This window comes from Aulonocara stuartgranti (genome assembly GCF_965226115.1).
Source record: "Aulonocara stuartgranti genome assembly, chromosome: 4".
NCBI classification, from domain to species: domain Eukaryota; kingdom Metazoa; phylum Chordata; class Actinopteri; order Cichliformes; family Cichlidae; genus Aulonocara; species Aulonocara stuartgranti.
Window position 1 is genome coordinate 36,676,060 of NC_138942.1, and position 27,783 is coordinate 36,703,842.

Here is a 27,783-nt window from a genome sequence, read left to right on the forward strand (position 1 = left end):
TGTACTGCAGAGACTGGAAGATAAATGGATAATAGATCAATATTTGTAATAGATGGGCCGTTACTAAGACGACTGATAAACATAATGAAAATGAGTCATAGCCAGTCTACAATGACAGGCCAAGCCTTATCACAGGAATTCAATGATACCTACTGAGAACCTGTTGGGAATCTTGGGGTTGTGATGGTCATCCATCTTCAGGTCACCTTCACAGTGATGCTGACTTCCGGCTACAAACAGCACATGGAAATGTTACCTCTCTTGTTTACCTCTCATCCCATTAGGCTGCCCCTCCCTAAGCCTAGCAGAGGTCTTCTTCAGATTACTTTGCAGCGTAATCCTCTTCGAGGAAACTGTTGTTATGCGCTGGTGCCATATGAAAACATAAACTGAACTGAAACACAAGCTTGTTGAGAGCTCTAACACAAGGAAACAAGGTCAGACCACAAGGAGCAGGAGACCTGATTACCACCTTAAGACTGATCCCACTCATCACTAATGTGAGTGATTTGCACGAGAGCCAAATCAATCAAACTGAATGGACAGAGCTGTTACGCTGATATTTAAGGTGTGTTCACTAAATGATTTGATTTGTTCTGTGTGTAACCTGTAGCTGTGGCATCGGTGAGGGAGATGCTGTAGGGACAGTGAACCTTCTGAAAAAATGATGTGTGCTTCTAGCTGACCACATGGCTAACTTGCTGCTGCTGCCCTTAGAATGATCTCAGCCAAACGAATGGCTGACAAGGGAGAGAATGAGGCAGTGAATGATGAATCCTTTGTTATCCACTGCCAAGAAAGCATTACATCAATGGGTTCTGATATGTGAGAGTGTAGAGCAGCCTGTGTGTGGCCTGTCATAAATCATTCAGATGCCAGATAATTCAATTCAGTTTTATTTACACAGCGCCAAATCACAACAACAGTCGGCTCAAGGTGCTTTATGTTGTACAGTAGATCCTACAATAATACATACAGTGAAGAACCCAGCAATCAAATGACCCCCTATGAGCAGCACTTTGGCAACAGTGGGAAGGAAAAACTCCCTTTAACTGGTTCCACAGAAGAGGGGCCTGAAAACTGAAGGCTCTGCCTCCCATTCTACTTTTAAATACTCTAGGAACAACAAGTAGGCCTGCAGAGCGAGAGCGAAGTGCTCTAATAGGGTGATATGGTACTACAAGGTCATTAAGATAAGATGGGGCCTGATTATTTAAGACCTTGTATGTGAGGAGCAGGATTTTGAATTGTGGATTTAACAGGAAGCCAAAACAGGAGAAATCTGCTCTCTCTTTCTAGTCCCTGTCAGGACTCTTGCTGCAGCATTTTGGATTAGCTGAAGGCTTTTCAGGGAGTTTTTAGGACTTCCTGATAATAATGAATTACAGTCGTCCAGCCTGGAAGTAATAAATGCATGAACTAGTTTTTCAGCGTCACTCTGAGACAGGATATTTCTAACTTTAGAGATGTTGCACAAATGGAAGAAAGCAGTCTTACATATTTGTTTAATATGTGCGTTGAAGGACATGTCCTGGTCAAAAATGACTCCAAGGTTCCTCACAGTGTTACTGGAGGCCGAGGTAATGCCATCCAGAGGAAGAATCTGCTTAGATACCATATTTCTAAGCTTTTCAGGGCCGAGTACAATAACCTCAGTTTGATCTGAATGAAGAAGCAGAAAGTTAGCGGCCATCCAGGTCTTTATGTCTTTAAGACATTCCTGCAGTTTAACTCATTGGTGTGTGTTATCTGGCTTCATGGACAGATAGAGCTGGGTGTCATCTGCATAGCAGTGTAAATGTATGCTATGTCTTCTAATGATGCTGCCTAAGGGAAGCATGTATAATGTAAACAGAATTGGTCCTAGCACTGAACCCTGTGGAACTCCATAATTAACCTCAGTGTGTGAAGAGGACTCTCCATTTACATGCACAAACTGGAGTCTATTAGATAGATATGATACAAACCACTGCAGCACAGTACCTGTAATACCTACAGCATGTTCTAATCGCTCTAATAGGATATTATGGTCGACAGTATCGAACGCTGCACTGAGGTCTAGCAGGACAAGCACAGAGATGAGTCCACTGTCAGAGGCCATAAGAAGATCATTTGTAACCTTCACTAAAGCTGTTTCTGTGCTGTGCTGAGCTCTGAAACCTGACTGAAACTCTTCAAATAAACCTCTGCAGATGATCTGTTAGCTGTTTGACAACTACTCTTTCAAGAATTTTTGATATAAAGGAAGGTTGGAGATTGGCCTATGATTAGCTAAGACTGCTGGGTCTAGAGATGCTTTTTGAGTAAAGGTTTAACTACAGCCACCTTGAAGGCCTGTGGTACATAGCAGATTATTAGAGATAGGTTGATCATATTTAAGATCGAAGAATTAATTAATGGCAGGACTTCTTTGAGCAGTTTTGTAGGAATGGGGTCTAAAAGACACGTTGATGGTTTGGAGGAAGTAATTATTGAAGTTAACTCAGAAAGATCAATTGGAGAAAAAGAGTCTAACTTAACATCAATGGTACTAAGAGTAGCTGTAGATAATATTACATCTGTGGGATGATTATTGGTAATTTTTTCTCTAATGATAAAAATGTTATTTGTGAAGAAGTTCATGAAGTCATTACTAGTTAACGTTAAAGGGATGGTTGGCTCAACAGAGCTCTGACTGTTTGTCAGCCTGGCTACAGTGCTGAAGAGAAACCTGGGGTTGTTCTTATTTTCTTCAATCAGTGATGAATAGTAAGATGTTCTGGCTTTGTGGAGGGCTTTCTTATAAAGCAGCAAACTATTTCTCCAGGCTAAATGATGATCCTCTAAATTTGTGACACGCCATTTCCTCTCCAGATTACGAGTCATCTGCTTTAGGGTACGTGTTTGAGAATTATACCACGGAGTCAGGTACTTCTGATTAGAGACCTTAGTTTTCACAGGAGCTACAGTATCCAGAGTCGTACGTAGTGAGGAGGTGAAATTATTAACAAGATGATCGACCTCTGTTGGAGCAGCATTCAGATAGCTGCTCTGCTCTGTGTTGGTACAGGGCATTGAAGATGATAACAGTGGGTGGATTATATTCTTAAACTTAGTTACAGCGCTTTCAGAAAGACATCTACTGTGATAAAGTCTACTCTCCACCGCTGTGTAATCAATTATTGTAAATTTAATGTTATCAGGAAATGATCAGACAGGAGAGGGTTTTCAGGAAACACTGTTAAATGTTCAGTTTCTATGCCATATGTTAAAACAAGATCTAGAGTGTGATTAAAGTGGTGGGTGGGTTCTTTTACATTTTGAGAGAAGCCAATTGAGTCTAATAACTGTCGTGGTTCTGGGTCATTTGACCCAGCTTTTGAGTTTATGGTGTTTTTTTCTGTGTTATAATGTTTTAGTTTTCTATTAGTTAGTATTGAGTTAAACTTGGTTATGGCTGCTATGTTTAGTTATATTTCTGTCTCCGTGTTGTCTCGTCTCACCTTCCTGTTTACATGTTTTTCTCCCAGTGTTTTGTTCCATGAGCAATAAATCAGATAAGACGTCTGAGAAATCAGACAAAAACTCAGAGTAAGGATTAGGCTTAGAGATGATAACAAATAAAACTGTTTTTTCAGTTTTCCAGCTTGGCTGGACAAGACTAAGCATCAGGCTTTCAAATGAACTAAAACTCAATCTGGGTGTTTGGGTGATCAATAAGTGGAAGTAGATAATATAGAGGATCGCTGCCCCACCCCACCAACCCCCCGAGCTGTACTTCGAGGATTGTGATAGTTAAAAGCCTGGTCCTACCTCGTTCTTCTTGTGTTGCATTTGATTTGGTTGCATTGGTGTCAGCACAGCTTCTCATGTGCACCAACTGTGAAGAGAAAGATGGACACAATAGCCAACTCTGTACTCATCTGCAGTTTAAAGAATATGTCACGGTTTGAGGAAAGTCTGCCTTCAGTGCTCAGATCATCAGAACAATGTGTTACAGGGAGGGTAATGGATGAGCCAGAGAGTTGGAGAAATGATTTGAAGTTCTCTAACTTCCAACTAAAAGTGTGACAGCTCCTGACTTGAAGCCTTGACAAACTTGGATTGGCATGGATCAGTCAGCAGGACAAAGTATTACGAGCACTGAAACTTAATGAAAGACCTGTATGGTGAAAGACATGCAGTTAGTGGGTTTAGGTCCATTGGTGATTGTAAATTGTGGGTGTGAATGGTCGTCTGTGCCTCTCGCTCTGTGGTAGCTGGGAAAGGCTGCAGCCCTCCTGTGACCCTGATGATAAGTGGAAGAGGATGGATGGTTTGTGATAGGATCTAATTAGTTTCCCGAGTATATACAATCTGGAGATGTTGCCAACATAATGAAAAATGTTCAGATTCTGGTTACACTTGATGTCATTTCATATTTAAAAACACTGAAAGTTTCATAAGTGAACATTTATGTCTGGTTCCTTATTAGAAAGCAGATAGCTGCTTGCTCACCGGCTGCTTGTCTCGGGCCATCCTGCGGTCCAGAGCAGTCTGCCGTCGCCTGGCCTCCCAGTGCATAGCTGACATCTCGAGTGAGTCTGGGCTACGGAGACGTAGACACTGTAAACCTCTGTGGTGTGCCTGCACCGAAGGTCACTTTGGGAAGTACATAAAAAGAGAACTGGGGTAAATGTAGAGATGAAGGTGTGAAGTTTGGAGGACATGGGAAGTTCAGTTGCCATGGAAACCCGTTCCCTTATCATCTTCATTTATGCATGATGTTACATGACATCAAAGCCAGGATGCAGATTGCTTTGGAAATAGAGAGATGGTCAGTGTCAGGAGCAGAACATCTGAAGCCTCTAGTCAAAGTCAAGTCAAAGTCAACTTTATTTGTCGATTCTTCCACATGTACAGGACATACGGAGAATAGAAATTGCGTTACTCTTCAATCCCTAGATAAATAGCAAATGAACATTTAAATATATTTAAATATAAAAGTGATTTAAAAAATGCAAGTAAAATAATTAAAAAGTAAAAATTTAAATAAATACAATTTTACATATAACAAGAAAGCTATACAATATACAATATAATGGGTAAGTGACATTGAGTGTAAACCAGGCAGAGTAGTGCAAATAGGCAAATAGTGCAAATGGAGATTTAGTAATGTACGGTAAGAGAAAGTGTAACAACAAAGTCTTATGAGGTAATGGCAGTCCAATGCTCCACAAAGTGACTGGTAACTGGTGCAGGCCAGTGAGTGAGTCAGAGAGTGTGTGTGTTTGTGTGTGTGTGACAGAGTTCAGTGAGACCGTGGAGGAGAGAGGGGAGAGGGGGCAGAATCGGGAGGGAGTTAAGCTTCCTGACAGCCTGATGGATGAAGCTGTCCTTCAGCCTGCTGAATGACATAAACAACATGGCGGCGCGTGCACACGCAGCGGCTTCTCTCTCTCCCGAACAAACTCTACACCTCATGGATGGAGAGAGGAAGAAGACCTGACCAATGTATGCTGCTCATCTGAACCCATCTGTCCACTCACACCTCACCACCCTCTCATGACTTCCTCATGCAGCACCACAGTTCCTCTCTTGGCAGCATCTCATCTGCTTCCTCTGATCCACAAAGACACAGTGAAGCTCCATCTGTCCTCCTCCATCAGCACAATCCAGCATCGTCACGTCTGCAGTGCTTTTCTTCAACAACTCTCTCTGGTACTTTCATGGTGTCTCTTCAGCTTCAGCCCTTAGTTACTACAGCTCTCACCTTTGTTACGGATAACGAGCATCAGTACACTTGTCCACTCCTCAGACATCCTGTCACACACCAAGCACAGGAGTCCACTTCTTGACACCTCCACAGGTATGTCTCCTCTCTTTATCATCCTCACATTCTCTCATTTTCACGATTCAAACTGACTCGAGCAGCATGTGCTGGTGCTGGGGAGGATTGGATTACAAACACTGTGCTTTATCTCACAGCAGCTACATGATACAGCACCCAACCACTGCCACCAGCTACTCTGATTACTGTGCTGGGTCCTGTCTCACCTGCTCTCAGTGTGAGCCCTGTACGCTTAAAATGAACACAACATTTAAATGATACCACACATCTCGAATACTGATTCACACTGTCAGAGTTTGAAGCTATGGAAAATATCATGTTACACACATATGATATAGAGATTCAGACTTTGTGTAATGACAAAGGAACACCCAGATTTTGGATCATGTTTCCACACTCTTAATGAATGAAGACATGATTAATTTGAACTCTTTTCTTCTGGATTCCTGGACTTTTAGCTGTTAAAGATTACGTGTGTGAATGAATATCAGCGCAGACAGTCGCAGTGGTCTTAATGAGCAAATGAGAGTTTTACTCACCTGACTTGTACTCAGGAGACAAAGCAGCTGTACAGGCTGGGCTGAGCACTGCTGAAGTGTCAGTGTCACTCTGACCTCGATAAGGAGAGCCTCCAGGCAACATAACGCTGGGCTGCTTTGTTACAGAGGAACAGATTGGCGGGGGATTGTGGGTAAATCTGCTGCCTCCACCCTCCATGGTTCACTAACAATGGTCCCACCCTGACATGGCTGTGTGCTGTTAAGCTTCTGTGTTCATTTTAAATACACCAACTTTCACTGAAGGTCTTAAAAGATGCTAGTTAGGAGACCTGGATAAGAAGAAGTCCTTGTTAGGTGAGGCTGGGGGTCACAGACCTTTGAACTCTGCTGCATATGTCACAAAACATTAAATGGAGCAGACAGGAAGTGAAGAAAGTCAGTCAGGAGGTTTGTTACAGAAGAGTTTGCCATTAAAGGTAAATGTGGACAGGCTCAGGTGTTGTTTAGGGGAAAACATTTCATTCATGTATTCTCTCAATCTAAGACCGAATGCTTGCAGAGATCTCGCCGTTTGAAATACAGACAACATGTAAAAAATAAACTGCAAGCTGAACTCTGATTCTGCTGTGACCATGGATGTGAGCCACATGAAGTGATCTGAATGCATCGAAAAGTGCTGATGATTAAAATGTGGCATTAAAAGAAAAGAGGAGTGAGTGCTTAAACTAACAAGCATGCTTTGAGGACACTGAAGCACCGGCAGGAAACACTGAGGCACAGAAAGGACCGGTCTGAGCACATCGCCACCGCGCTTGTGTGGGAACACTGAGTGTGTGATTGGAAACGAACATTGGACGAGCATTTCCAATCAGAGAGAGCGCCAGCGGACAGCGTGGTGGCATGGATCCAGAATGAACTCTGAAAGAGGTTTCTGCACCAATTCTTCATATTTTTACTTTCACGTGTTAATCCAGCCATCACACCAGAGAAAGTGAGCTTTCTTTTCCAGTTCTTTCTATACAAGTTGGATGTTTTATATTAAACGGTTAGCTAAAAAAAAGAGAGAGAAAAGTAACATCTGGTGATGCTGAACTGGCCACAGAGACCATGGCTAAGCAAATGAACTCAAGGCTGTCACATCAGGTTTTGCAGTGCTAAGATGTTATTGTGGTGGAAATACCATAATAAGTAACTAAACATGAAAGTGGAACTTGGCAACCAACAGAACCCTACCCCTGGTTATTTTATACCCTGAAAACAAGTGGATATCCATTGTTAGAAGACCAGCTGAGTCATGTGGTTGGCAGGAAGCTCTCCTGGCAGTAGTGAACAGAAACGTCGTCTCCCAGCTGCTCTGAAGGACAGAATCAGAGGAGAGTGATCAACATCAAAGCCTGTGAGCAAAGCAAACTGAGCTTTTGGAGACATTTACAGAGAATACAGCCTGGAGTGGAGGGAGTCTAAGACCCTGCAGTGACCTGAGCCCGACCCTGAGATAAACATTTTTTTATTGCTGTTTCTTAAAGTATTATCTGTTCATTAAAGTCTATAAAAGCTTTCAGAGCAGTTTTAGTTTGCTGTTGTTGGCTCTTGGTTGATGCAAAGTGACCAAACACAGGTCAACTCATCCACCTTAATTTAAACAGAGGCTGTTGAGGAATAAACATATATTCTTAGTGCTTATTTTCTGATTATATTGTTTTATGTATTTTAGTAATAAAGGCTTGTAAAGCAAGGCCACTTTTGACTCATAAACTAAGTGCTCAGCCAGACTGAAAAACAGGAAGTCAGTGTAGAGCTGTACAAGCATATAAATAAAAACAGGAAACCAGACAAAAAGAGGAACTAGTAACATATAAGGAGTGTTTGTATCCAAACTATGTCTGACGTGTAAAGGACCAAAAACACCGATATGAGACACATGTTTAGCTTCTAATGTCAGAGATTCTACAACTGGCTTTGGGCTGTGCAGGGCTCTCTCTCTCTTCCAGAAGATGATTGAATAAAGAATTATAAATGTTTTGACCGCTCTGAGTCGGGTTTTCTCTGTTCTATCATGGGGATCAAAGAATCGGGTTTAATAAGACCAACACGGATTCTGCACAAAGACGTAAACACAAAGCGCGGACCCGCCGACGGATCAGAACCAGTGAGATGTCGCCTTTCTCACCCGGCGGCACGGAACGGTTGTTCACGCCCTTTTTGCGCTGATTCTGAAGCTGCAGGTTTTATCTCTCTCCAAACAACATTGACCGAACCAGCAGCAAAAGAAGATCCAAACTACGCTTCACATAAACATCGTCATGAATTCCCTTTGACCTTTGCTGTTTTGCTTCCACCACGATCCCAGCCAACATGTATATATGGGCCCCACCTGGTTTTTGCTTGGGCTGGATGGGTACCATGTGGGCATGGGCTCAAACTGGGCTTTTTGTATGGGGCCTACTTGCGTTCTTCACATTAAACCCATATGGGCAATCCCAAGTGGGCACTTTTAGTAGGTCCTAGCTGGGTCAAACATGGGAAACACTTAACTTGGTCCAAAATGGGAAACACATGTAGGACCCACTTGGGTTTTCCACCTGGGATAGACATGGGCAAACACAGTCATTTAAGGATAGGCTGTTGCTGTGTGCCCCAGGTGGGGCAAAGTGAGGTAATCAATGTATTTTTTTTTAGCACTGATGACACAGGTGGGGCCCACCTGGTCAAACTATATGTGTCACACGTGGGAAAATGCAAGTCAGACCCTGAAAACATGTCTATGTGGGCCCCATATGGGTTATGTTAAGTTAATATGGGCATATATTTTACATGGGCTCAAGATTGTTTAGTATATATGGGACCCACTTGGGTTTCTCACATTAAATCCATATGGGTGGGCATCCAATGTAGGTCCTAGTTGGGTCAGTGATGGTAAATGTGTACATTGGTTCAAAATGGTAGCACATGCTTATGTGAGGATTCTTCTTCTGTGAAGAGCCTGAGAAAGTGTTATTTGAATAAAGGAGGATTTATTCCAAACAAGCCCATCACAGATTGCACACAACCCAGGGAGTTCTGAAAGTCAAATTGTAAAAAGAAACTCAAAAGAAAGTATGAACATAACTCTCTTTTATAACCTGCAGACGGCACCCATGGGGTACCATTGTCTAAGAAATCACCCTAACTTTAACATATTTGGCACAACCTCAGTCTATCACTTTTGCTATCCTTACGTACAGTCAGATGTTCTTTACCCTTCATTTTTGACCCTCTCAGTATTTAGCCTTGGCTAGCAAATGTGCTCAAAGTCCACATTGAGACCTGAAGATGTTATGTGTTATCAGACACTACAACCCAGCTGTCAAGTGAGACTATAGGAACTTTGGTGTTTTTGAACATTCAATGTTACTCAAAACACTCTGCACACTATTCCAAATAACTGGTTTGAAACTGGTTACTTTTTAATTTTAGATTTCATTTAAAGTACTTAATTTAAACTTTCAGCGCTCTGCATGGTGAGGCTCAGATAAGATAAAATAAGGACTTCATGATTCTTCTTAGGTAAATTCACTTGTCACAGCGGCAATAATAAGTGATTAAAACGGACACAAGAGTAGAAAAAAGAAAAGCAAAAAATACAAATAAAAAACCTAAGATAAAAGTGAATTACACAGACAAAATCCAGATTTGGCATTTGCAAATTAAGGATTACTGGTTGTTCAAACAATTAAGACTATTTACTTGAGCAAACATGCAGTTGAGGATTTTTAGTAGATCAGATACACTCTCCTGTATTAGAGAAAAGACAGTTAGCTACATGGAAGATGGAAGTTTTGGTTAATCAGATCCAGTAAAGCTCCCGAAGTATATTACCGATCTGTTAAAATGTTACTCTTCAAACTTGTGCCCTCAAATTATATAACCAGAAATAATTTATATTATCTTTGAACTAGTGGAAAGGAGAGGGAATGGGGTCTTTCAAGCAGTCACACTTCAACTGTGAAACTCCCTTGTCCCTATGGTGTATTGACACTATTGAAACTTTTCAAAAGCAGTCTAATGTTAGAAGAGCTTTTAGGTAAACTGTTTCTGTTGTTGTTATTCTTCTTATCATTATTATATATTTTATTAATTATATTTTTATTATGATGTTGATTTGGGTGACAATTATTTGACAAATATTGTATATTCATATATATGCTTAAAAACTCTTTAAAATAATTTTTTTTCTTTTAAACTTGTGTATTGTTTGACTTTTAAAATGTTTGTATCAGGTGTAAAATGACTTTTTAAATAAAGTTGTTTTTAATGTGAGCAGCTCCTATTGGCTCGTTTAAAAAGAGGGAGGAGCAGATTGCACCGCCTTGCGTCTCCCCGGTGTTTGAGAACCTGGAGGACAAAAGGATACCAAAGAATCGAAAACTATGACAAAGGTAAATACTGAAAGTTTGATAAGTTTTCATCAATGAGTATTTTAGTAAATTTCTATAGTTGTCCTAAACGGTATAAAACAATCAATATGCAGGTGGATTCACAATTAACCTAGTTACGCAGCCGAGAGCGAGCGCAGGAGAGAGCACCGCGGTAAAGTGAGCCGTCATTTGTGAGCCGCGGTCAAGCCAGCCGCCTCCTATCCGCCGCATAAATTTCCTTGCGCTTTTACACCAGTCTTTACGGTAGCGCCTTTTCGCTTTATATCCTGATTGAAAGCCTAGACTCGCGCACACGAACAGTCACACGCGCGCACACACAAATTACAATGGAACAGCCCAATACAGCCATGGTGACAGTCTGGTTGCATATTCAAAAATTCATTAAAAATCATTCTTAAAAGTTGATGCCAAGCTTTCAACACAAGCCTCTTCTCGGACACCTACTTAAGATAAGATAAGATAAGATAAGATAAGATAGAACTTTATTAATCCCTCGGGTGGGTTCCTCTGGGAAATTCGATTTCCAAAAAAGCACAGCACCGACAGAAGTTACAGAGTTACAGAATATTATATAAAACAAATTTCCCACGTGTGGGACTAATAAAGGTTATCTTATCTTATCTTATCTTATATATATATATACACACACACACACACACACACACACACACACATATATATATAAATACAGAGACAAATATAAATAAAATATACGAAGGGGATAAATAGAATAAATAGGAATAAAAAATAAAAATACAAGTGAATTGCACATTTCAAGTATTGAGTCTATTGCACTGTTGACTATTTACAAAAAGTATTGCACAAGATATTGTACAGTGAGGTGAAGAGGCACTACAGCTTAGTTGTTCCCCCCTCCTTTGTCCTCCTGTTTCCCCTCCCTCTCCCCTCCAGAGAGGAGTTAAACAGTTTGATGGCGTGTGGGACAAAGGAGTTTTTAAGTCTGTTAGTTCTTGTCTTGGGGAGAAGCAACCTGTCACTGAACAGACTCTTCTGGTTGTTTATGGCCGTGTGCAGAGGATGCCTGGCATTGTCCATAATGTCCATCAGTCTCTTTAATGTCCTTTTCTCTGCCACTGTCCAGCTTCATGCCGACCACAGAGCTAGCCCTCCTGATCAGTTTCTCCAGCCTGGATGAGTCCTACTTTACCTCTGGGCCAGGTTTTACCCAGATTTACTGTAATATTACTCAGAAATCACAGTAAACTCATATTCAGTGCAATACAGTCAATACACTACAATTATGTTTATTTCAAAAATTCATTAAAAGTCATCCTGAGTAGTTGATGTCCAACTTTCAACACATCCCTCCTCTGGGACACCTACTGTACCTGTGTGCCAAGTTTCAGCCAGATTCACTGTAAAATTACTCAGAAATTAAAGGACATTTATATGCAATTCAATACAGTCAATACACTACAATTATGGAAATTTCAGAAATTCATTAAAAATCATCCTGAGTAGTTGAGGTCCAACTTTCAACACATCCCTCCTCCGGGAAACCTGCTGTACGTCTGGGCCAAGTTTCAGCCAGATTTACTGTAGAATTCCTCAGAAATTGCAGGGAACTTATGTTCAGTTCAAGAAAGGCTGAAAGACGACCACCACTGAACAAGACACACAAGCTGAAACGTCAAGACTGGGCCAAGAAATATCTCAGGACTGGTTTTTCTAAGGTTTTATGGACTGATGAAATGAGAGTGAGTCTTGATGGGCCAGATGGATGGGCCCGTGGCTGGATTGGTAAAGGGCAGAGAGCTCCAGTCCGACTCAGACGCCAGCAAGGTGGAGGTGGAGTACTGGTTTGGGCTGGTATCATCAAAGATGAGCTTGTGGGGCCTTTTCGGGTTGAGGATGGAGTCAAGCTCAACTCCCAGTCCTACTGCCAGTTTCTGGAAGACACCTTCTTCAAGCAGTGGTACAGGAAGAAGTCTGCATCCTTCAAGAAAAACATGATTTTCATGCAGGACAATGCTCCATCACACGCGTCCAAGTACTCCACAGCGTGGCTGCAAGAAAGGGTATAAAAGAAGAAAAACTAATGACATGGCCTCCTTGTTCACCTGATCTGAACCCCATTGAGAACCTGTGGTCCATCATCAAATGTGAGATTTACAAGGAGGGAAAACAGTACACCTCTCTGAACAGTGTCTGGGAGGCTGTGGTTGCTGCTGCACGCAATGTTGATGGTGAACAGATCAAAACACTGACAGAATCCATGGATGGCAGGCTTTTGAGTGTCCTTGCAAAGAAAGGTGGCTATATTGGTCGCTGATTTGTTTTTGTTTGGTTTTTGAATGTCAGAAATGTATATTTGTGAATGTGGAGATGTTATATTGGTGTCACTGGTAAAAATAAATAATTGAAATGGGTATATATTTGTTTTTTGTTAAGTTGCTTAATAATTATGCACAGTAATAGTCACCTGCACACACAGATATCCCCCTAAAATAGCTAAAACTAAAAACAAACTAAAAACTACTTCCAAAAACATTCAGCTTTGATATTAATGAGTTCTTTGGGTTCATTGAGAACATGGTTGTTGTTCAATAATAAAATTATTCCTCAAAAATACAACTTGCCTAATAATTCTGCACTCCCTGTAGGTCTGTTGACAGAGCTCTGTACAGGTCTGCTCGAGCTGACTTGAAAAGGGGTCCCACCTGTCCAGCAACAACACATGGCATGGAATAATAGACATCATAAACCACAGAGGCAGAACTGTGAAAACAGAAAACCTGAGTGTGCAGCTAGCAGAGGACATAAACAGCTTCTTCGCCCGCTTTGAAACACCACAACAGCAGCATTCATCTGCCTCAGCCCTGCTCCCATCCTCATCCTCACCTGGTTCCTGCACCGCTCCACTCACTGTAACGGAGCACGATGTCAGATGTGTGTTCCTAGCAGTGAACCCCAGGAAGGCGGCCGGTCCAGACGGAATACGTGGTAAAGTGCTAAGAGCATGTGCCCACCAGCTCACCCTCATCTCCACCAGAAGCTTCAACCTCTCACTGGATGAAGCAGCCATCCCATCCTGTCTAAAATCAGCCACAATCATCCCAGTACCAAAGAAGTCTCCCATCACCAGCCTGAACTATTATTGCCCTGTGGCCCTCACACCGGTAATCATGAAATGCTTTGAGAGACTAGTCCTTCAGCACACCAAGGATTACCTCCCCCCAGAATTCGACCCCCACCAGTTTGCATACCGTGCAAACAGATCCACAGAAGATGCCATCACCCTCCACTCGGTGCTGAGTCACCTAGAACAGCGGCAGAGCTACGCCAGAATGCTCTTTGTGGACTACAGCTCACCCTTCCACCACTCACCCATTGAGAGCCTACTAACTTACTGCATCACAGTATGGTACAGCAGCTGCACTAAGGCGGATAGAGCCACCCTCCCAGCATGTTTGCAATGAGTAGGAGATGCTCTGTATCTCACTGTACAACTGTATAGTGACAAAGGTATTGGGTTCTTTTCTAAAAATTGCTATAAACAGAGGAACCCAAACTGATGAAAAGTGGCGAATATTTTTTTTCAAATGACTATTTTTAGTGGATTTTTGATATAGAAGCAGAATGACAGAATGTTAAAAGAAGTTACTTTTAGTCATTCTGAGCTGGGCATTGCGTTCTCTGGCTGTTCAAAGCCATGGAACTTTAGACTTTCCAAGCAAATAATGATGGCCATACTGATGTTCTTTTCAGTACATTTTACTTTATGTTCATTTTCATTTTTATGATGTTTCTACTTTTACATAATTCCTCCCACATAGCAAAATTGGTATGGCCTGGATCTGTCCTACACAATGTGCTTACACATGGCCTGCGTACCGCAAAGAATGACGGCCCTATGGTGGCCCAGATCTGGTTTACCAGAGGTGGCCCACACATGCGCCAGCACAAGGCCAGTTGCAGACACACTGCTGGCCCTGTGCTGGCCCAGAACAGTTTCAGCTCTGGCCCCAGATGTCAGCCTAATGTGTACCTTAGCCATGTAAGCCATGTAATAACAACATGTGCTGGAACATAATAGTGCAAAAGTAACATGACGAGACTCTGTTCAGACAGTGAATGGACTGATTCTTATACAGCACTTTTTTACTCACCCATATTACTCAAAGTGCTCTATACAACATGTCACATTCACCCAATCAGGCCAAATGTGGCATGCCATCACATAAACAGTGCCATCTTACCATGCCAGAAGTCAGCCAGCAGTGCCGGCTTGACACCAGATCCAGGCAAGACCCGTCTGCTATGTGGGATGACTTGTTCTTTTGGCGTTTTAGTTGTGGATTATGTTTGGGCTGTGTCTCTTGCCCTTTCAGTATTGTTTTCTTGTGCTTCTAAGTGTCCCTTTGTTTCTTTTTAGGTTATGTAGTATGGGTTAGAGATATTTTGTATGTTGTTTTTGTTTAATAAATCCGCCTTTTGGATTATTCCCTGATGTGCCTGAGTTCTGTTATTTAGTGTCACTTTGAAAGGACACACATCCAGCATTGACATATAATTGTTCTTTCAATTTTTGATAAAGATTACATTGAATTGAGATGTAACTTGGCCCAGAGGTACGGTAGGACGCCCAGAGTAAGAAAGTGTTGAAAGTTGGACCTCAACTACTCAGGATGATTTTTAATGAATTTTTGAAATTTCCATAATTGTAGTGTATTGGCTGTATTGAATTGCATATAAATGTCCTTTAATTTCTGAGGAATTTTACAGTAAATCTGGCTGAAACCTGGCACACAGGTACAGTAGGTGTCCCAGAGGAGGAATGTGTTGAAAGTTGTACATCAACTACTCAGGATGATTTTTAATGAATTTTTGAAAATTGACATAATTCTATTGTATTGACTGTATTGAATTGCATATAAATGTCCTTTAATTTCTGAGTAATTTTACAGTAAATCTGGCTGAAACCTGGCACACAGGTACAGTAGGTGTCCCAGAGGAGGAATGTGTTGAAAGTTGTACCTCAACTACTCAGGATGACTTTTAATGAATTTCTGACATTTCCATAATTGTATTGACTGTATCGGGCTGTTTCATTGTAATTTGTGTGCACGCATGTGCGTGCGACTGTTCGCGCGCGCGCACGTGTGCGCGGGTATAGGCTTTCAATCGGCACATAAAGCGAAAAGGCGCTACCGTAAAGACTGGTGTAAAAGCGCAAGGAAATTTATGCGGCGGATAGGAGGCGGCTGGCTTGACCGCGGCTCACAAATGACGGCTCACTTTACCGCGGTGAGAGAGCGAGGCTACACTTAGATCAAGTGTAAAACAGCCGGTTTCAGTTTAAGCGTTGTTTTCGATAAATTTCTCAAAATATGTTTTGTCTCACTCCCATTTCTTCTTGTTGCATGTTGAAGCTCTACTTGGAACCTCGTTAAGATCCAACTATGCAAAACATGATTTATTTATTTATTTTACATTTTTCAAGTGGTCAAGTGGACTGTACTAGTGTTAAAAAACACACTCCAGTAAAAGCTAAAGCAGTGGTTCAACTTATTTACTCGAGTAAAAGTCAAAAAGCACAGGCTCTGAAATGTGCTCAAAGTAAGAAAGTCAAACCTAGCTCTTTGGAGGATGTTTCTGCCAGCTGCTTTTGTTCAAAGCTAGCTGAACCTTGTGCTATTTAATGTAATAATAAAATATTAGAAAATGGGAATACAAACTTTGGTCTAATGGATTTTCTTATGCCTGCATAGTTGGTATGAAGGTGGAATTCAGTCGATGAATCTCAGCATCATCAGGTAAATTTATATGAATGTCTGCTTCACTTGATATAATCAATCAAGATCAAGATCTGATGGCACCTGCAGTCATTCTGGTGTTGTGGGAAAAAAGTGGGGCCACTTTTATCCCTGACTATGGCACATGGTATCTCTCTTATGCCACATCTCCTGGTGATTATTACACACACTCAAAAAAATAATTCATTGGATGAACTTAATTTCATCTTGCCACCTATATTCCATCTAAACAAATCATGTTATATCAATCCATCTTGATTGTGTTGTTTCAACACTAAATATGTTTGTAAGTGTAACATAATTTAAACATTAACATTCAGTTAATTTGATTTTTATTCAGTTAACATGTTTGTACCAAGTTAGTCTAATTAATTTAAATTCATGTTATATTGTTTAAACACTTTGGCACATCAAAAGTCAGTCTTGTTACATGAACTAGTAAAATATTTGTTTGTTACACCAATGTTAATCTTGTTGAATGAACAAATGTAATTTATGTCTGTAGTACTTACACCAATCATGTTTCAGTTAGTGTTTGTATTGCTTATGTAAACATTACTTTTAATTAAATTAATGAAACATACATAAATGATAACTTGCAAAACCATCTTTTATTTTGCTTGAACATTCTTAAAACAGTTGGCAGGATCCCAGTTCAGCCTAGCTTTCTCCCCTTTAACCATCTCATACTAAGACCACAGAACTTCCAGATCAAGACATGCTGACTGAAAGAAAAAATACAATAAAATAACCCTAACCCTAATAATAAAAATGAAATAAGTCTGTTGAATAGTTTGCAGACAAAAAATATTATCCCCAAAGCAACTTTCGTAAAATGTAGTAAAATATGCATTGCAAACAACAATATGAATTTTAACACAATTTAAAGCTCAGACATAACATTCAACATTACTATAATATTACAACATTACTATGTTGCTTGCATACATTAGTCCTCCATTTAATCAGGCTGTATCCATTAATAGTGACTTTATGCTATTTAACGTGTGGAGAAAACATTCAATTTTGAGTATAACTGCTCCACTCAAACAATTTGTGAAAACCAGTGTGCATTTGCCTTTGTAACAATTGCCATCTGGCAAAAATCAGTGTTTACACTTAAACTGTATAAGACTTTAAGTTATGAACAAACAATCTTTGTATAATAGCCGCAGAGCAAACCACATAGTTTATATGAACATTTTATAACTTACAATTTTAAACTTTAAAACAGTAAACACATATTTGCATTGCAAAAACCTTGAAAAAAAAATATCTGGCTTGCCTGAGTCTGTTTCAAGCTCATTCACCCCATTAGCTTGTTTTTTTAGAAACTGTGCCTTGGATGACAACCTCTGTCCATCCAGCTTCATGATAATCTTTTGCAAGACTTCAAAAGTGCATTTGAGCTCCGGTGGGTAGCTTAGGTTCAGACAGTATATCAGTCCAAATAACAGAGCACAAGCAATTGCAATGCTCCTCAAACCAGTGAGAACCTCCACGCCTTCAATCAGGACACCGATGTTCTCTGGGTCATCTCCAGGCTCCGCACCCTCCTGATGTATGACATACACTCCCATCACAGTTTGTTCCATGGCTTCAGTGTTGGCCTCAGTGTTCTGTGACGTAAAATACAATAATACATTTGTTTGAGTCTAGATATGAAAAAAATAAAGGAATTGAGCAATCAGCGTGAATATGCTGATATATTTACTAAATTCTATGTCTCTGGTTTCACACCTCAGAAATTTGACATGAAACAAAACAAGGACCAATTGCAATATCTTTTATTCACACGTGGTGTCACATTTTACCATTTCATATATTGAAATTACCCATAACTCCTGGAGCAAATTACATAACACAGAACAACTTGTGAATGTAACTGACCGTATATTCCTTCACAAGTTTCTCATGGTCTTCATTCAGGTAGACACACAAGGACTTCAGGATGCATGCTCGTCTTGCATGTATTGTGTCATCCTAAGAAAAAAGGGAATCCATAATGACAATATTTAGCTTTTAGGCAGCAGTTTGAAAAAGGAATACTTAGTTTGGAAGAGTCCAAAAGGCCACATGGTAAATAGACTGGTTCTTATATAGCGTTTGTACTGAAATGACTTCCTTTGGTCTATCGATAAAAAATACTCAACAGGCTCTACAACCCTAAAATTTTGTATGTAGTATAGTTTTCTTTTATAAGGAGTGGCAAGAGGGCCACACTTTCCCAATATTTTAGCCACAGGGTTAGAAACACATACAGAATTTGCAAGCTCTTCAATAACAGCCTGACTAATATGGAGGTTAAGGCTCTTAAAAATTTCTCTAATTGTACGCTTTGTCAGAGGTACACTAGCTGAACTCAACAGAAAAACTAACTCCTCTAAGAACTCATCTAATCCTTTTGCTGGAACATGAAATATGTGTTCCAATTTCAACAATATTACTGCTAATTTCCGTTCAATTAGTTCGGGCTGATTTTCAACATCACTATTATCACATTCTGTCACTGACTCACTTTCAAATTCACCATAGGATACATCTTCAGAACAGCTAGCCCTTACGTTATCAGAGGACTCTATCACTTGAACTGGGTCCACACGTGTAACTACCCTGTCTTTAAAATCTTTAAGTGTGTGTGGATGATGCTTCCTCTTGTGTGTATAAAATGTATTGTAAATATTTGTCTTGAAAGGGCAACCAAGAAACACACAACTACCTGTCTCGTTACTTCGCAGATGTGTTCCAATATGGACAAAAAAATCTCTCTCAGAGAAGACGTCACTGCAGTCACATAACTCACATTTAAAAGTTACTGAACTTGAAGCTGTCTGTGTAAACTGAGATGAATGAGCTTTATAGACATGAGTGTTCAGTCCACTCCAAGTCTTAAATGTGCACGGACAATTAACATATATGCACAGATAATGTTGACCTATTCCGTAATGATGATGTAGTTTATAATGTTGAAGTAATTTGTACCTGCTGCTCTCTCTGGTAACACAATGCTTGCACTGCCACATACACGTCACTGATAAAAAATGAAATATGCATTAGAAAACGTCAAGGAGATTAAACTTCTGCATCATCCAAAAAAAATAAATAACATAATAATAATAATAATAATAAGGCAAACATGAACTTACCATGTATTGTTGAGGAGGTGCATAAGAATCTCAGAGCATGGGAATGTGGCTTTATTTTGTGATGTATTTCTGGGGAGAGAAATTAATTAAAACAAAGTTATTACTCTGACAAATTTGTGTTAATATCTACATACTGTGAAATGTGAAGACTGTTACGGTGCGTACACACCGAACGCGATAGACGCGACCAGAGCTTCAGGTTTACATGTAAAGTCAATGGAGGAGCACGATGAAGCGCGACTGGAGGTCCAGCTAAACTTCGGAAGCAGATTTGCATTGAGAAAACGCTTTTCTGCCTACTTCACACGACTGACGCCTTTGAAGCGCGAAGTAAAATACGCACTGCAGTTTGTGTGGTGCATTTTGTGCATTCGCGCTTATCACGTCTACCGCTCCAGCTGGTAAAATCTGCGGGACAGCAGCTCCTCAAACTCGGCAAGGGACAGAAGGTGGTACAGCTGAAAGCGGCCGTCATCCAGACGGAGCTTCTGGAGCAAGTGGTGAAACTCACCAAACTGCTCACGCTTGTGGAAGACCTGATGGACCCAGGTACGGTGAGGACGTCCTTTAGGCACTGCTCTGCTCTCCACAGCAAATAGAGAAGGGAGACTCTTTCTTCAAACGCTAGATTGACAGCTGCCATTTTAATAACATACCGTCTGGCACTACTTCCTCCCAGATCTCTTCTTCATATGCGTGAAAATTGCATATAAAGCTCGACCAGTTCATGCTGGACGCGCTTCGAGGTGCAAATGTGCACGCGATCAGCTAGGGGCGTCTATCGCGTTCGGTGTGAACGCACCGTTAGTCAGCCTTAATGCAGAGCACCAGAGAAACTATAACCCGAACAATTATCCACCTAAATCATTCTGAATTCGAAAACTAAGTGAATATATTACAAAAAAAGAAAATGCACATGCAATTATTGTGACAGATTTTATCTTACTCCTTGTTATTAACTCCCCTAAACGCTGGTTTAGTTGAATTAAACCTTTCATCAATCCAGTTAATGCGGTTGCCCGCGACTAAACTCCACTGACAAAAACAGGAATTTTAGATAGAGCATCATAAAACACTCATAAAATCACCCAAACCATGTCGGTCAGTCTTACCACTACTACCAACAATCACCAACTCCGGTTAAGCAGAAAGTAACCTGTCATTCACGGAGCTATATGCGAAGACGTAACGGCTCTACGCGGCTTTCCCGCTCTTCAAAGTTAGCTAACTCCAGAGAAGAAAAACAGTCCTACCAACGCAGATAACCATAAAACAAACCTCATTCAAAGTCGACAGAAACAAAAAAAAAAACGAACTTACCAAAATATCCTCATCAGTTTTTGCTCTGTTGCAACAATTAGCGACTCCGGTTAAGTTTTTAAAAAAACATTAAATTCACCGACTTACATTTGAAAAATGCTTGGGTCTACAACCTCCCTGCTATATATAAAACTCCTCTAAATCTCCACACTACACAGGTAAAAATTTTTAACTACCGTATTTTCACGACCATAAGGCGCACTGTACTAAAAGGCGCAGTCTCAGTTATGTGTGCCATTACTGTATTTAACACACACATAAGGCGCACTGGATCATAGGGCGCATACAAGTACCGTATGTGTATTTAAAAATAAAGCGGGAGCAAACCTGAGTTCAGTACCTTACTCACATTTCTATTGCTGGTAATCGTCATCATCAACAACACACAAGCATACAAGTGTGCGTATTTAAAAATAAAGCGGGAGCAAACCTGAGTTCGGTACCTTACTCACATTTTTATTACCAATAATCGTCATCATCAACAACACACAAGCATACAAGTGTGCATATTTAAAAATAAAGCAGGAGCAAAACAAAGTTTGGTACTCACATTTTTATCATCAATCAAACCCATGGAAGTCCTCATCCTCTGTGTCTGAATTGAACAGCTGCGCTAAATCTCCATCAAACATGCCAGGTTCACTTTCTTCACCGTCAGAGTCACTTTCCGTGCCGTGCGGCTCCTCGGAAACGATGCCGGCTTTTGCGAAAGCTCGAACAACAGTGCCAGCAGACATGTTAGCCCAAGCATCTACAATCCATTGGCAAATTGTGGCGTAACTCGCCCGGCGCTGCCTTCCACTCTTAGTGAAACTGCGTGGAAAAAACCACCTGGTCTCCTTACATACACCTCCCTCAGCCACTCTTTCATCATTTCCTCATCCATCCAGCCCTTTTCATTTGCCTTAATGATGATTCCTGCTGGAAACTTCTCTTTAGGCAAAGTCTTTCGCTTAAAAATCACCATAGGCGGCAGTTTCTGTCCATTAGCATGGCAGCCAAGCACAACAGTAAAAGAAGACTTTTCATACCCCGTTGTGCGTATCGCTACCGTGCTGGTCCCCTTCTTCTCCACAGTGTGACTCACCGGGATGTCAAAAGTGAGCGGGACCTCGTCCATGTTTGTGATGTGGCTGGGCTGGATGTTTTTGTCGCCGATGTGTTTGCTGCAGTAGGAGCGGAAGATGGCCAGCTTTTCCTTATAATCCGCTGGAAGTTGCTGCGCTACTGTAGTCCTGGTCCGGATGGAAAAATGGCACCGTGTCATAAAAAGTGAAAGTGAAACTGCTTTTAGCCGAATGGTGACCGTCGAAACGCTTCTCCAGCTCGCTCTTTGCTCGATGATCCACCGCTCAAGTCTTTCCTCCAACTCGGGCCACCTCGCCTTATGTCCGCGGAAACTCAGCTGCGTTTTCTTGACCTGCCGGAGCTCGTTTTCTAGCTTCCTCCATTTGCGAACCATCGATTCGTTAATCTTAAATTCTCTCGCCGCTGCTCGATTTCCATGTTCCTCCGCGTAGCTGATGGCCTTCAGTTTAAACTGTGCTTCGTAAGCGTGTCTCTTTGCCATTTTCAGGGTTGTTAAAACAACGATGTCTTGCATAATGCACATACCTGTTCTTTTATACAGGTATGTGCGATTGTCCTGGTATATACGATCAACGCCCACACTTCACCCTTTAACGTTCTCATGGTGTTCTCTACTACGTCCTCCTTACAACACACAGGGCGCACTGCACTATAGGGCGCGCCGCACTATTTGAAGAAAATCTAAGACTTTTAAGTGCGCCTTATGGTCGTGAAAATACGGTAATAGTATTTATCTCTCACTCCACTAACCTAAATAAATATATCAAGAAATATTACTTACCTCACTATCAGGTATGCCAAAGAAGTAACTCCACGTGCGCTCGTTAACTTCTCAACGGACCTTTCCGCATCCGGTGGGCGTGGAGCATGCGCAATACATGACGCTATCAGAGCCGTTGGTTTGATGGACCTCATTCTCATTGGATTGCCATGAACGAATTTAACTCATCAAAGTTTTCTTTGATTTATATTCAACAAAAAAGAATGAATCATTTAATGAGCATAAAAATGATTTCTTCATGTGATGTAAACATATTACTACTTTGTTAATCAAACACATGCCCTAGTTGATTTTTTTGAGTGTGAGGAAGTCAGAGAATATCACTGAGGTGTGGATCAGGTCTGAGTGAGCTGTGGAGGGACAGCTTTAAACAGTCCACAGGTCTCACGTCCTGCTCAGTCTGGTAGCAGATACCTCGTATTGTTCCAGATGTGCTGACATCAGCAGCAGCACAGCTGTGTGATACCATGAATCTCAGTTATTGATCCAACACACAGTAAATACAAAGATCAGGATTTCTGAGAGTAATCATTATGAGTCTGAACACATGATCACTGAATGTTAGTCTCCACAATAATAAGCTAACACAAGCAAACACAGCTTTCAGCTCTTATTTTGAAACTGGCTTATTTAGAGAGCTGTGATGTGAGCGTGCCTGGCTCTGAGGCACTTGGGTCAGCCTCTGTTGTTTAGAAGTGTTACAGACTGTGAATGACACAGACCTGTCAGTTTCCATGTTTGTCTGTAACACAGCTCAGGGCTCCATGCTGAACGCATCCATCCAGTGTTATTGATCCAGGACTGATACCAGCATTGGGATCAATACTACAACACACAATCACATGTGTCCACGTGATGTGTTTGACCAGCTTTATTCATTAATGATCAATCAGCTTATTTACTGCATCTGAGTCCAGCTTCATTTAAATGATCCAACCATGAAAATGACATCAGTCCTACAGAAGCACTTCATGCTAACAGGAAGTCATTGATTAAGGTGGAATAACACAGAGACACAACCACTCACAGCTAACCTGACCCCACTAACTGCATGTGTTTGGACTGTGGGAGGAAGCCGGAGTACCGGAGAGGACGCACACAAACACGGGAGAACATGAAGCACTGAAACAAAGATGGTGGATTTGACCTCAGGACCAGGCGGGGTTACGGGGGTCATGACCCCCCAATAATAGATCCAGCTACACTGAAACTGTCAATTTCATTTACTTTTCCTGTTTTAAAGCTATCAGGCTGCTTTGTGGCTCACTCAATACTAAACTAAGATACTTTCAGTGTGAATCATTTGCAGGAACACAGGCAGGATTTAAAGTGCAGAACTTTACAGTCTCTGTCTCAAAGTTGGTCTGAACATGCTAACAGCTCTTTGTTTTTTTCAGTTTTCACTGGTTTGATGTAATGAAAGAAATTTTAAAGAAGCAGACGATTGTTGTTATTTTAGTTCTATAGTTTCATAAATCGTGGTGTGGATCTAAGTCAACATTCAGAATAAATAAGATAATACAGCACTTTGATGGTTGCCTTTGTATTTTCCCAGCAGTGCTCAGGTTGGTTCTCGGCTACATTTACATACAGATGTTAATGTGTTCAGCAGCTGGACTCATCTGAGGAAGGAACATTGGAAAGGTGCTCAGTGCACAACTGCATCACTAATTTTATGTAAGACCCTGTGTTTTATTGTATTTATATATTTGTAACATTTGACTCAAACACTTTTGGGAAGGATGAAAATGTTTTCAGGAGGAAGTTTTTCCTTCTGTCCGACTGCAGTACACACAACACTGCGTCTCCCTCCCTTATCACAGTTCCTCAGGCTGCTGATGAGCGCCCCCTGGTGTCAGTGTTGATGACGTCATGCACAGTGAAACATAAACGGTGTCTGTTAATAAAAAATCATGTGTCCATTTTCATGTTTGCATCATGTTTCTGTAAAATCATCAGCTGTTTCTGAACCTTCTTCATTGTTTGACTCATTCCAACAGCTGTGAGCTGTGATGGAGTCAGAGCAGCTTCATCACTGATGTTCAGGTGAAGCTGAACTTAATAAACTGTAGAAATGATCAGGATTCAGGCTGGATGTGTAAAACACTTCTGTGTGAGGTCGCAGTGCTTCATATGTGTGTGTGGGCTGAAGCACACACGTGTGAGTCCTCAGAGGTTTCACACACATCACTGCACACACTTATAATCCTAGTTTAAGCTTGTGGATCATATCGGACACATCAGCAGCTCTTTGGAGACAAAGATTTGAGATTTAAGATGAGTCATAGTCTTTCTATCCATGGTAGCTTCCACTGCTGAGGCTCGGGAAACATGAAGAGGATAATTAAGAGCAAGCATCAGCTCTGTCTCATCTAACTACACAGTATTATGATCATGCACTTATGTCTCAAACTAAGACAAAATGAGTTCTGTGAGTCTTTAGATTATCAGTAAATTCTGGTGACAGTTTGACGCTCAGTGGAGCCATTTTTGGTTTGTGATGAGTGTTTTGTGAGCTTCTGTTTTGTGAGTCGCTCTTTGTAATTTAGAAGATGGTGCAGAAATGTGCGCGCCCTTATCTGAGAGGACACGGAGAGAGTGTCGCAGACTCGAGGTGAGGAGATAAACCTCGGAGCTGGACGGCCTGCACGTTACCCATGTGCATCTTTTCAGTGACATCAAGTGAACCCATAATAAGCATTTCTATGTCTTAGACATCATGTCCATTTCTAATGAGAGATTATTTTTAAATGAGGGAAACCTGGTCTAACAACACGCTTACAACAGAGCTAAAGGTTCACCACAGTGAGACGGTGGGACTCTGATAAGAACTGAAACACTGTGTATGAACAGCTGAGACAAAACTATATATAAACACTCATTTATTCCAGTTTAGTTTGCAATGATTTTAAAGTAATGTGGAACGATTCATGTTCATGAGCTGTTACAAACACAACTATTGATTTGTCTATATATGGTCGGACTACAAGGCTCGTGTTGAGGCTCTTGGAATAATGTGTGAATTACAGCAAGAAATGATGGTTTCCCATTTTACCAAAGTGGAATAAAATCACCACAGCAAAGAAATCATGTTATTGTCTGCAGCTAAAATATATGGTGAACATGGTTTTATAATAATGTGCAAACACAACCTCACTCTGCTCTATACGAGGAGCCAACCACAGCTGTCCGGGTCTTCATCCACCACCTCCACCATCTTTGCTCATCATCATTCACTTAATTGCTGATTGGTTTAAATCAAACTCCATTACAGGTTCAACTCCATCATATAACAGCATGTTGACTTTGGATCTGGTGTGCAGTGCCACCTTAAAAGATGAGGAAACTAAGAGATTACAAAAAAAGAAGTGGAGGAGTTAAAGAGCTGCAGCAGATTAACAGTTTCTGACAGTCATGTGTTAGAAATAGGACGATTAGATGAGCTGAGGGATCCATCTACTGCTCAGTGAAGCCTCATCAGAAACAGTCTCAGTGGAAGGATGGCTCTATTGTTAAGGAAGGACACAGGCAGAAAGACTGGCGTCTGTCACACAGGAACTGGACTGAAAATCAGCTGCACATATTCATCAGTACGTGCAAACATATTATAGGTGTGGAATTCAGGACAGTACCATCAGAAGTTGATCCACTGTGCAAATGTCTGATTGGCAGTGGCTTCATTTTTCACTATGAACAAACTGCTAATGCAGCATCACAGGACGTCAGCCATGGATTGGCCTCCCCAGACCTCAACATTACTGAAACATCTTAACAGAGGATGGAAACAAAGGGAACCAACATCCAAGAAAAGACCAAGACTCCAGGCTGTGCTGAATTATAAAGGTGGACTGACCTCCAGGGTCCTTAGTATCATATAAGCTCAGTTTGTGTCTTATATACTTTCCATTTATATAACAAAATATATAGAAAGGAGGGTGGTTTAAGATGTGTGTAGAGTTTTATTCATTATCTTTAGACAAACAAAGAAAGCACCATCCATTCGTCTCCAGTCTGTATGAAAAACAGGGGAAAGGTCAAATTAAACCTTTGAAATTCCTTTCACAATAAATCCATAAATAAACAAAATAAAACATAGAAAAGTGTTTAAACCCACTTTTCCATAAAGCTGTCAATAGGAAATGTTCCAGTAAACATGTCTGTGTTTCTGCTGTTTTCCTTTCATGCGTCCACAGCTGACAGGTAACCCTATTGGAGTCGCCATAGTGACGGGTGGCGTCTCAGCTTCAGCGTGTTGATGGGCACAGCCATGGTTACCACAGCTGGAGTTGGTGTACGGCGAGCTGTGAGAGGACAGAGATGGAGAACGCACATTTAACTCTTTAACAGGAGATACGTTACGACTAACAGACGACTGCTGTCTACATGATGTCTTTGCAGCCCTTATGCTACATGTTACACAACTTTTCTTCATGCCAACAAGACTGAGGTGCCACATAGTCGACACATACAGCTGATTATGATGCATGTTTTACTATTGCTATGTTCACATCATCTGCTTGGCTTTATTACTGAAAGCCTGGAGATCCTCTGACGTGTGCATGGCTGATGTGAAGTATGATTAGTCCTACATGACATCAACAGCAGAGGCAATGAAAGCTTTGTTGTTAACAGGTTGTAGGTAAAGTCAAATGTCTACTTCTACACTTGTGTTGGGTAAAGTTCTTCTCACTGCAGCAGATTTATATCTGTGCTTTCACAGGGCGTGATGTGGAGCTCAGCGCTGAGGTGCAGGTCTCCTTGGAGACGGCATCCTGGCTGAAATATTATCAAATATTATCATGCTTCCTTATTTATTTATTTATGCCTGGAGGACTAAAGGACTCCGTGAGAGACTCTCACCCTAGCAGCACCTGTCCCTCTCCTCCTCTTCAGTTCGCCTCAACATACGCTCGTCATATTTTGTGATATGATTTACTCTGAGG

General features: G+C 41.1%; 2 long non-coding RNA genes across 2 annotated transcripts in view; one reads left to right on the plus strand and one right to left on the minus strand.

Annotated features, from left to right (window-relative positions):
* The window catches only part of LOC309705064, a 111,470-nt gene extending 96,278 nt beyond the window's left edge, over nt 1–15,192 (plus strand). The window contains exon 2 of the long non-coding RNA XR_014276473.1: nt 12,856–15,192. This is a non-coding gene — a long non-coding RNA (uncharacterized lncRNA). The remainder of the gene's footprint in view (nt 1–12,855) is intronic.
* Nucleotides 15,193–16,682: 1,490 nt separating this feature from the next.
* Nucleotides 16,683–24,849, minus strand: LOC309705020. The gene is made up of 5 exons (XR_014276427.1): nt 22,841–24,849; nt 19,651–19,719; nt 19,487–19,535; nt 18,395–18,487; nt 16,683–18,123 (listed from the first exon to the last, which is right to left on the minus strand). It is a non-coding gene; the product is annotated as an uncharacterized lncRNA (long non-coding RNA).
* Between the last annotated feature and the right edge of the window lie 2,934 nt (nt 24,850–27,783).